Genomic DNA, 12197 nt, shown 5'->3' on the forward strand with positions numbered 1-12197 from the left:
CTGAGAACTGGAGTGTCAGTGTCATCAACCAAGAATAAATCAAGTCTTTGAAAAAATTATCTTCATATGCAGTTTCACAAAGCAAAAGCAAGGCCAATCCTAGCTTTTGACAGTGTTTAGAAGGAGCAGGTTAACCAAGGCTGCTCCAAAACCTATCTGGTAAAGAAATGGCTTTTTCCTGTAACACTATTATATGTTTCAATAAAATTTCTGACTCTTATTTAATTTTTTCACCAAAATTACATTTGAATTTATGAAACCAATTTACATTCCTTCTTTCATCAAAGCCCAAGCAGTACCCATTTGCTGTTAAAGTTTCAAAGAAACTACTTACCCTATAAAAAACACAGACTAAACAAAACTGAAACACAAACTAATCAATAAGCAAGTGCAGAAGAGAATATCTTATTTCTCACAGCTTATTCAACCACCACAAATTACTGGATCATCCAGAAGTTGAAAAAAATCTATCACGAGCAAATTAAACTGGCTAAAGACGTTTCTCTTACAGAATTTAAATATAAACAACACGCTGAAAGGTGATAGCTCCTAGTTCTAAAACTCCCCAGGATATTTTTAACAGAAATTTAGAGGTTTTTTAATAACAAAATACTATTTTTCCTTTATTCACCATAAAAGTTTATAACACTAACACATTTTATTAAGATATTTTAAAAAAACTGGCATATCAAAAAGAAATCAAGATATCATTAAAAATTATTTTAATTATGTTTTCCACGGTTTACAAGTTCTAAGTACAGTTGACAAAGTCAATCATAAAACTGAACTACCGAGTAAATCAGAAACACATCAGCTGTACCATAATATTAAAGACCTGAAAATTCAAACACAGCAAATGAACATTAATTCCACGAACTTTTAAAATGTACAGGGCATGCATACAATGCTTTCTCTCAAACAGCAATTTGAGTATACTCTGTGTAACAACTATGTTGTCCACTGTGTATCAGCACACTAAGCATCACTTACCCAAAAGACAGCACTAGGAAAGGAAAATGAGTAAGAGCTCCAGAAATCAAACAAGATTTAAACTGATTGTTTAAATCAAGTTTTCCTGACCACTACTTTGAAGTCAAAATTATTTAAATCAATTCACCGTCTTTAACAGCCACAAAGTAAAACACTGTTCAATTATGCATATTCTGAAAATGAAGACAGAGAAGGAATTGACAGGAGACTGGTTGACCACTCATTTAAGAGACAGAAGTACAACAAGGTTAAGTGGCTGGAAGCCAAATACATGGCTAAATTCAGGGAAGAAATAATGCATAGAGATTAGAGTAATTATAACCACTGGAACAGCTCACCAAAGACGACAGTTGATTGCCCACTGCATAAAGTTTTTTACATTACAAACATCTACTCACAGAATGTTCCAGCTCCAAGAGACCACGCAGAGTTTGTGCGGGACAAGGTGATACTCTACTGATGGCATTATTGAAATTGAATTAGATGATCACAATGGTCTCCTCTGATACACAAATCAATGAAACTACAATTTGTTCCCATGACAGATACTATAATATATCTTCCTTCTCACTTCACCAAGTCCTGCCTCCAGTGAATATACTGAATTCGACATGTACACCTCCTGTAAGCTATCTGCTTAAATGCCAACCTGTCCACCACCAACTAAGACTCTGAACATATGTGGCTAAATTCCAACTTGTTCATCCAGGAAGAAATCCCTAAAAGTCTTTACAACTTGTATGTTGGTTAAATGTGGCTTTGTGGGTTTACTTCTTCTATGGCATTTCAGCACTGTCAAGACACTTTTAGGACACAATTTCTGTACTTGACACCGCTGCCAAACCTCAAGCTTCAAAACAGCTGCAGTCTAGTCATTCAACTTTTAAAGTGAAAACTCTATAATGTCTGTCAAATACTGACTGGAATTACTGTTTTAGATCATACCAAATTATTGCCATAGCACGTGTCTCATTTCTGTTCTTTCCTTCAAAAATTACTGTTTACAGATTCTTTGAGAGATTAGAATTTTTGTGTTTTCTGAACTACTTCTAACATTGTCTAACACAAGGAGAATATTTCCACTGATTATTTTTGTATTTCTAATACATTAGCAATATAAAAAGACTTTTCACACTAACCCCATGTTTCTATTTTTGATATCACAGTAACATGCGAGGATTCAGCTTGAGTATGGGAGTAACCCTAGCCTGCTCTGATCTGAAAGACACTACAGCACTCACAATCAAATGCAGGGAACACCTTCTCCCCACCTTTCCCTCTCTCTGCCACGGAAAACTGTGCTTTCAGGAGACCAGGCCTGCTCCAAGGGCTTGCCAGTTAGGCACTGAACTACTGAGAATATAATCCTTATGCAAAGTAAGTAGCAATTTTAGCAAATATATACACATGCACACATATATTTATTATATATATATATTTATATAAAAATAAATGTAATCTATAAAGGCTTCTTTGGTCAGACATCTTGAAAACACAACTGTACAAGTAGACACATTAAGAAAAAACAGGGGTGGGGAGTTGTTAAAGTGGCTAAGGTTTTTCTTAAAGGGAAGCCACTTTCAAATAATCCAGTATCCAGAAAATGTGGCTGCTTATAAGAATTCAGCAGCTTTTTAATGACAAGGTCATCAACAGAAGGGCTGCAGCAAGAGGAAGAGAGCAGCATTCCTCACCCAAAGAGAGGTTGAACAGCGCTGCTGGCAAGAGGCAGAAAGCAGCGCAATAATTAAACATACAAGGATGAGAACTGATTGATGGGAACATGCAGCATCAACTGCACTCAGAATCCATCACAAGGAGGAACTTCCTTCTTTTACTTTAATTCCTCTTTTCTATTTCCTTTAAGACAAGAAAAAATGATGTGTCCATGAAAGCCACACAAGTGGAACTTCAGTAGTATTGGGGGGAGATGTGGGATCTGAAAGTACAATTATCTTTCATTTCTGTTTATGGACTTCAGGCTATGACCTCAAGAGGACTTGGGTAGCAAACCACTCTGCTCCTGATGCTGTCCCTACTATAGAAAACCCCAGCCTGGCTGGGTCTACCTGCTCTCACAATATATGGGCTAAGTTAAACACCAAATAACTAAAGCCACAAAAAGAGCCCACAGAAACTGCTATTTCTTCTTCACTACCACCAGAGCCTTCAGGGCCTCCAGTGCTTCTGCCAGGATCTGAGCACTGCAAGGGTTCTCTCACTTATTTTTTAACAAGTACAATGTACTCATTTACGTGTGAACTAAACATCTGAGACTTCCTGTACTGTCAGCCAACAGAGAGGTTTTCTGCAGGCCTTCTGACCATAAGAATTACTCTGGTGTCACGATTTTAGTACACACTTCTGAGGCAAGGATGAGCTAAGCTCTTCTTTTTTGGAAAAGGAAAGTACTTTATTCAAACTCTCCACCAGAACTGACTTAGGCAGGTGTCTGTGATTGCTATGCATAGAGTTCAGTCTTCCATCCCTGCCTATCCCACATACTTCTTTAGCATTGCAATGCAGAAGAAATGCTGTGCTCCTAAATGCAGCAAAATGTGAAACCCAAAGGACAGCACATTTCCAGCAAGCACAAAATAAATCTATCTCAGATACTGGCTGGGATGCAAAGCAGAGAAAGTGCACTAAATCTCTCCTTTTTTTAAGTTTATTATATTGAATTGTTTGATTGACTGTTGAAAACTTTATCCCACTAAAGTCACAATAAAAAATTACAGATCTACCATCTTCTCACAACAGGAGGTCTCCAAGTACTAAGATTCACTCTTTCAAGATAGATATTTTAGCTAAATGTTGATTTAGCTGAATATATATCTCGAAAATAAAAGTGAAAATGGCAATGCTATCAGAAATAGCAGCCTCCAAATCTGCCTCCTAACTAGACCAACTCTGCATGCTCTCACTTTCAGAACCGAATTTTTTCCTTTCAAAATTGTGTAGAGCACTGTCTATGTAAAAGATTTCCTTGGCTAGATGGAACAAGTGAAAAATTAAGTCGCCTTGTAACTGCTACCAATTTATAGAAAGTGGGAAGGAATGTTTTTCTCTACTTTTTTTTTCTTAAGAAAAATCTTTTCATTTCCCACTTGGAATTTTCTTGCAACGGAAAGATTCTCTGAAAAAGGAACTGGAAGAGCTCCAACTACTGTCCAACACTTTAAAAGATTTTAAAGTGTCATCAATCACAGCTCTTTACATGCTCTTCTAGAGCACTGCCAACTCGTATTTGAAGACTAACTCAAAAGTGTTTCATGCCCACATTAAACACTCAAAATAAAGACAAATACAAAACAAAAAAAAAAAATTTCTATATTAATCTGATTTTAAGTTCAGTCCTGCTCAGATTCCTGTCAAATGTTACTACATAATACTAATAGTCATTATCTTCCCTTTTTTCTAGGATTAATTGGCAATTGATATCATTAATCAAATATCTCAGTGGCTACCTCAGACAGCAACATATTATTATGCCTGCTATAAAAGGTCCCTTCAATTCTTTGTAGACCATCTTTAAATGCTGGTACCATAGGGAAAAAAAAAAAAAAAAAAAGAATTAACATCCATGGTAAATAACAAGTCACAGGTATTCTTTGAAACTGATGTAACAAATTTCTAATACTGCATATTCCAGTTAACAAACTTCAGTCATTTCAACAGAAAAGCTCAGTGAATGGTTCTTCAAAATCTGATTTGAAAGTATCTGAGAACACTGAGTATCTGAACCAGCCACATCTGACAACTTTGGTAGTAAAAAAATGAAAAAAAAAATCAGTATTTTTTCTATAGAGTACTTTTTTAAAAAAACTTTCCCTCGGGTATCCACAGAGAGAAATTGCTGGGTTACAGATAGTTGCCTTTATCCCTTCGGTGGCAGCCTGTCAAGACTTGAACAAAGTATATGACAATTAGAGATCACTCACGCTCAGGAAAGCTTCCAGAGCTCACTGATAGCATCTCCAGCTCTGTGAACGGACCTGACCTTATTTCCAGCTGGCCGGAGCTCTGCACACACCCCCCGCACCCACGCAGCCTGCCAGCATCTCTGTGCTGCCCATGCTGCTGCCAGGGACCTGTAAGGCTCCACAACAGAGATGCAACACCACCACCAGAAATCTCTTCTTGGACAAGGCAGAGAAAAAGAAATTATTTAGGCAGTCGGCAGGAGGATCACCATTAGCACACAAAACCTTGCGCTCTTTGCTGCTCTGACCACTGGACAACACCCGGCATTAATAGGGAATTAGGGTCAGTGCTTGCCACCTTACAGAGCGGGTAACAAAGTGCCTGTCCCAGGTGACACATGACAAAAACGAGACTAGAACTCGGGTCTCCCAACATGATACATCATCTGATTAATTATCCCCTTAGCAGCGCCGATGTCCAAGGTCATGCATTTGATTGTTCTATGTTTAAACAACGAGAACGCACTCGCCCCACAGCCAGGCCAGGAACAAAGCTCGGGATTTCTGAGTCCCATCATTACTCTGCTATGTAGCAAATACCGTGCCAGCCATTAGCAAAGAGCACGCCTCATTCCCGTCCTGAAGGCTGGTTCACAGAGAGGACAAAAGCTTGCTACTGCTAACCAGACATTCCTTAACTCAAGTGGTGCTGGTCTGCGCTGCAGCGCCTAACGCTCTTACTGCCAGCACTGTCAGCCACCCACAAAAGGACAAACACCATTGCATGTGATGGCGTTTGTTACAAGAAACAAACAAACAAAAAAAAATTACAAAAACAGTTCTATGTAAAAATAAACCAGATTTTTAAAAAAAGCACAGACATTACTAGGATCGCATTCAGAGGGTCAGAAATGTCAGTGTGTGACAGTCTTGGCCAACTTTATTTAGTATCACTGAATATATACTTTTAATAGTCTTCAATCATAGCATCTCCCTTGATCCTGACAAACAGTTTTAGTTCCAATAAACCTTAGCTTTTGCATGCTTGTGGTTTTACTGAACTTTAAAAAAAAAAAAAAAAACAGCAAGCCAACACTGAGGTAAGTCCTACCCTTGTAGTTGTGGCTGAAGGGACTCTTCTGGCACAGGAGTTGATGTGTACACATGTTGAGTGCATGAAGAAACAGACAGTATAAAGCATAAAATCCCTGAATATATATCACATGACTTAACATATTGACTCCCAAGTTTTACCATGTATTTGAGAAACACTGGGATGGCTCATGCCACCATGCCATCCCAAAAATCTAAGAGATTACAGAAATAGCTACAGAACCAAGACACACCATAATTTTCATTTGTCTTCTCCAGACCCAAACACATCATTCTGCAGCAGACATAGATAAAAAAAAAGTATATAATAATTCAATTTTAGTCCCAAGTTTAGATAAGGCTTTCTAATTCATATGAAAAGCTATTATACTGAACTCAAGGAATTCCACATAGCTCAGTGTTACATACAGCATAGATACACTTTCTGGCAAAGCCAAGCTCATTTTCCCTCTTCTTCCTGTCTCTCAGTATTACTTTAAGAGCTTTCTGCAGTCAAAAGGTAAATAGAACTAATTAAAGAACAGCCTAGCTTTTTCACATTGTAGAATCACAGAATGTTCTGACTTGGAAGGGACCTGCAAGATCATTGAGTCCAACTCTTAAATGAATGGCCCACACAGGGACAGAACCCACAGCCTCGGCATTATTAGCATGCTATGAGCAACTGAGCTCATCTCCTATAGTCACTGCTTGGGAGCAAACAAGAGCACAGACTTCATATGAACTTCAAAACTTCAACCCTATCTGTCACACCAAACTCTGCAAAAGTAGGAAAAAGTTCACATATTCAGGGCACAAAATCTAAGCGAACTTTCTGCACAGAAGATTCAAAATGCAAACACAACAGCCCTAGCTGGAATTTATATATATATATATATATATATATATATATATATATATATACACACACACATATAAAAACCAAAACAGACTCCACAACTTTCCTCAGATGAGTCCAATTTTTCCCACTTTTGCAACAGTGCCACAAGGTCTGATCAACACTTCAATCAAGTTTGTCAACATATGCCTGTCTAGCTATAAACTAATGCAATCATTTTGACACTGAATCATCAAGCATAACTTTTGCTGTTGTTTGGAGGTTGTTTAGCGGCAACTTTAAAAAAATCATTCAGCTGGAAGCAAGAGGACTGTCTAAAGTTCAATTGTTGAACACAGGGTAAGATTACATGGAACTTATACCAATGACAAACAATGTTGACAGTGCCATCCGTACTTTAGTGCAAAAGCACTTTCCGATATAAGCAGGAATTTAATTTAAAAAAAAATCTTTTTTACTGCATAGGAAACAGACATTTCATGCTTCCACATTTTGCACCTGCAAGACTCAAAACAAGGAAAAGAAAACCCTCAACCTGGCTGCTCAGTACTTTACTTAACAACTCACTTTGAAACAGCATGTTTATTACATGTTTTCCCCTTAGCAGGAAAAGTGAGCATGCTTGTGTTTGCAGCTCCTCCTCTTTCAAAGACACACAGCTGCAGCTGTAGTAAACAACCACTAGTCAGGAGCTGAGAAGGTCAAAGTCTGGGTGCTGCATCCATTTCAGCTTTTCTAAAAACAAAAGTTTTATTTCAGGAAATTAATTTTTTTACTCATTTTGTAGTTAAGCCAAGGAAAGGCAAACCACAATCATTCTCCAACGAAAGAAACCAAGGCACAGTATTTCAAAAACCACAAGCAAGACACTTCAGTAAAAATAAGTGTTTTCAGAGCTCCATCTTTATTAATGAACAAACACATCATTTACACTTTCCTATTTTACTTGATTCAAACTAAGACTTGGTCAAAAACAACTTTGTGCTGATGAGACCTGCTCCACAAAGCAAACAACACTCACTGAAGGAAAGAGCAAGGAGGTTGGCCACACAGAGAAGTGGTGCCAGCAGCCGACCAACGTTCACTTAGGTCATCCAGCAGCCTGAAGCAAGGAGGCTACAGCACTCCATCTCTGGGAGTGCTTGCATAAGTGGACATCATGCACCCAGCCATGACAAAAGGGCACTCAGCTTTCCCTTATTTTACAGACCATCCAAAATCTGAACAATGGCATACCCTAGCAGCGGTGAAAACTCCACCAAATTACACAGATGTTCTGCAACCCCCTGTGCAGCAGACACCTCAACAAGCACCCAAGAAAGGCACTGCCCACTTTCCTCAAATACATGGTCAGTATGTCTATTTAACTGTGGTGGTTACCATCACACGCCACCTTGGTCCAGGCAAAGAGAAAAGCAGTCACTGCCACGGGGTTCTGCAGCACAAGCCCTTCACTGACCCCATTCTAACATCTCCCAGGGCAAGAGCTATTTCAGCCCCACATTTCTGCCTCCTCTCATCTGGACTGAAATTCTGCTCATGCATGTTCAGGTCTGGCTGATCCTGACAGAAACAGCTGGCAGAGGACTCCACGATTAGCCTGTCCTGGAATCTTAAAGTTTATTTTTAAAAGTTGTTACACAGAGTCTTCTTGGGCTGTCAGGGGCCTTTCCAGAAAAGGTTTTTCTACAAGAAAGCAAAGAAAGGCCTAGAAATATTATCATGAACTACTGCTGGGGGGGGGGGGGGAAGCCAGAATTAAAAATACATGATTTCCCATCCCCTCTATTTACACATCTGATCAGAAACAGAAAACAAACAGTATCAGAAACAGAAAACAAACAGTATCTCCCATATCCTAAACTCCTTCCCAGCCCATCCAGAATAGGTGCTCTCACTCATCAAATTACCTACGACATAAGCTTTTTGACAAAGATGCTTCTCCCCCCATAAAAAAGGTGCTCCTCAGCCTGCTGCCCTCCTCCCAGTTCCACGCACAGTTAAGAAAAAAAAACAAAAGGTGGGAAAAAATACTAAAAGGAGGAAAGAAAAATAATTGAGAAGAGGCGAATGCCAGCAGTGTTGCTGGCCCGGGGAGGGGCGCGCATGGGTGTCACCACCATGGAGGGGTGATGTCATCCACCAGCCTCCAGCCCGGGCACCTGCCAGCAGCAGCAGCAGCCTAGCAGCGGCTGCCAGAGCCTCCGGCAGCACGGCACGGGGAAAAAAATAAAAAGGCAGCGAAAAAAAAAAAATCCGCAACGTTTCCCTTCGCTATGCGCGGTTGGTTTGTGACGATAGGTGACATGCCAGCTTGCGGAGAGCGGTTTCAACTTGATTACGTCCCATTAGAAAGATATTCAAGACACTCCCCCTCTCCCAGCACGAAATTAAAAAAAAAAAAAAAAAAAAAAGGCAGCCTCGGTTTATGCAGCCTTACGTCACTAATAAAATGCTCCTATCGCCCCATCTGTGACCTATTCAGCACAGCTACTAATCCCACGCTGCGACCACTTTGCTGTTCCTGTGCATTTCAGAGTTGTAGACCAACCAGAGAGCAGAAAATGGAGCCCATATGCCAGCGCTATATAAAGCAGCCTCGCAAAGTTGCCACGAATAATCTACCTGCCGTAGCGAGACGAAAAGTGAAAAGCAAAAAAAAAAAAGAAAAACCAAAAAGGGTGGTGGAGGGAAGAAGGAGAGTACCGTTTACTTCACGATGGGTAATTTAAAAAATAAACTAGTTTACTGTCTTACTTAGGGGAAGGGGGGTGCCAAGAGCTAGCAGGATTTTATAAGCTCTATACAGACCCCGATCAAGTGAACTTCTCTTCAGTGCTTCCTACCGAAACGGCGCGTACCTCCTCCCTAAGCGCACAAAATATCTTATTTCCCAAGCAAGCCCGTCTGCGGGACTGAATGCCACGCCAAGATCCGAAAAAAAAAAGCCCAAAAAAACCGCTGTCTGGACCGGAGCATCGCATCCCTGCAAACCGCGGGGAGGAGAATATAAAATAAGCCGTCTGGTCGCTCCTGTCCGCCTCCCCCAAAATCCTGCACCACCGCTGGTGGTTGGATGTTGGGGGAGGCGGAGAGGAGCCACATCTCATCCCAGAGGAAATTTCATCCCAGCAGCGGAAAGCTTTGGGAGGGCTTCACAGGGTGACGCTGATGCCATCCATGGGCTAGGTAACCCATCTCCCGCAGAGGCTCTGGGCTCAGCGCTAAATGCAAATACCAGCGGCTTGCTCCCCAAGCTCCCGACTTCTGCAGGAGCGACCATTTGTTCCACAGAAGACCATTATTTCTGCAGAAGGTAGTACAGCACGACACTCTTGCTTTTTTATTTTTCCCCCCATAGCGTGTTACAGTCCCATTTTTCTCCCCATTCAGCGTTACGCTCCGATTTTCCCCTCCACAGAGCGCTACACTTTATACTTTTTCGATATTTGTTTTTATGTATCAATTGCCCAGCCCCGAATGCGCACGGGGGCCGCCCGCCCCCACCTACACCCCCCCGGGGACGACAGCACAAAGGGCCGGGCGCTCCCAGCTCGCTGCTCATCACTCCCCGCTTATCGCTTTTCATTTCCCCCCCCGCTTTTTTCACCGCCACCCCCACCCCTTTTTTCCCCGTCCTACAGCCTCAGCGGGAAAGTTGAGGGAAAAGTTCGGGCCGGCGCCTAGCACCCTACGCCGGTATCGCTGCCGCCGGGGCACGGGCAGGGATGGAGCAGGCGGGAGGAGGGGATGGATGGAGCGGGGGAGGGAGCGGGGGAGGCAGGGCACCGCCGTTAACCCCCGGCTCGCCCCGGCGGCGCCGGGGGGGCCGCCCTGCCCCCCCCTCCTGCTCTTCAAAATAATTTAACTTCAGCATAGGAGCGGTATTTTGTTTGTTTGTTTTTTTAAATAGAGGCTGGCTGGGACAGCGGCAGCAAAACCCACACACATTAGCCGTTTATCCTGCTAAGAAAGGGAATCGGCACAGACCTGAGCAGAAGCGGCAGAGCAGGAGAAGAAACTGTTTCCTTCCCTGACACAGGGTCCCCGCTCTGTGTCTGTCTGTCTGTCCGCCCGCCCCGCGCTCCCCGGGCAGTGCCCCGCGCACTCGCACCCCGCACCGGCGGAGGCAGCCGGCGGCCGTCCCCGGGAAATGAATGGGGGCAGCCCGGGGAGCCGCGGCGCTCGCTCACCGCCGACTTACCCGCGTCACATGATGAGCCCGGGCAGGGTGGGCCGGGGGTGGAGGCTCCCGGCGCCGCCTGGCCGCGCCTCGCCTGGGGCCGCCGCGACACCCCGCCGGCCGCTCAGACAAAGGCTCCGGACCGGTGTCCCCCTCCCAAGCTACCGGCCCCTGCTCCGGCCACGGCGGGCGCCGGTGGCGTCGCTGGCATGCGGCGCGTCCCCGCCCCCACCGGCAGCCGGGCGGAGGGAGGGGAGGGAGGGAGGGGCCGCGCCCCCGCCCCGCGGCCGCCCCGGTGCGCCGCCCGCCCCGCCCCGGGGGGTGGGGACGGGAACGCCCGGCCGCGCCTCCCCCTCCCGGCCTCGGCCCCGGCCCCGGCCCCGGGCCGGCCGCGGGGAGGGGCAGGGCAGCGGGGCGCCGCGGGGAGGGGCCGGGCGCGGCCGGCAGCGGGGGCGCCGAGGGGAGGCCCGGGGCGAGGGGGCGCCGAGGGCGGGGCGGGGTAAAGAGGGGCCGGGGGAAGCTCAGCGGGGTGCGGGGACATGGGGGAGCCCGGCGGGAACTCGGGGCTCTGGGAGCGCCCAGGGGACAGTGAGGGAGGCGCGGCTCTGGGGACGCCTGCGGGAGCCCCGGGGGTGCAAGGCGGAGGGGAGCAGAGGGGAGCTCCGGGGGTCGGCGCGGCGCGGCAGCAGCAGCAGCGCTGAAGGGGCCCGGGGGACCCGCGGTCGCGGCACTGAGGGGCGGCCCCGGGAAAGGGACGCACCGGGCGAGGGGTACGCCCCAGGGCCGCGCCGCCCGGGGGTCTGGCCGGGCCCGGCCCCCGCCGTTACCTGGGGCTCAGCGCTGCAAGCCTTTCCCTTCTCTTTTATTTTGTTTTCTTCGCACAGCCAGACTGCAGCTCCTGAGAAGTATGCGAGGCGTGGGGTTGTGGTTTTTTTTTTTTTGGTCAGCGCTCGTAAGCCCGAGTCGCGCCCCTGCAAACTGAGAACTTCCTTTATGGGGAAGATTTTTCTCACGTAAGGGCTGCGGATACTGGGTTGTAAAGGTTTTAATAACAACATACAGAGGAACAGATTCTATAATCTTAAAGTTTGTTTAAAACACCAAGTCTTTGTTACATTCATGTTTTAAAAGAAGAACTTTCAGAACCTTA

At 44.8% G+C, this 12197-nt stretch overlaps 1 protein-coding gene across 2 annotated transcripts in view; it reads right to left on the reverse strand.

Annotated features, from left to right (window-relative positions):
- The window catches only part of KLF12 (KLF transcription factor 12), a 240326-nt gene extending 229078 nt beyond the window's left edge, over positions 1-11248 (reverse strand). For both annotated transcript variants that reach the window (XM_059493350.1, XM_059493349.1), the window contains exon 1: positions 11069-11248. The gene's annotated coding sequence lies outside the window, so the exon portion shown is untranslated. The remainder of the gene's footprint in view (positions 1-11068) is intronic.
- Between the last annotated feature and the right edge of the window lie 949 nt (positions 11249-12197).

The sequence above is a fragment of the Ammospiza nelsoni genome, chromosome 2, assembly GCF_027579445.1.
Source record: "Ammospiza nelsoni isolate bAmmNel1 chromosome 2, bAmmNel1.pri, whole genome shotgun sequence".
In the NCBI taxonomy this organism is placed as follows: domain Eukaryota; kingdom Metazoa; phylum Chordata; class Aves; order Passeriformes; family Passerellidae; genus Ammospiza; species Ammospiza nelsoni.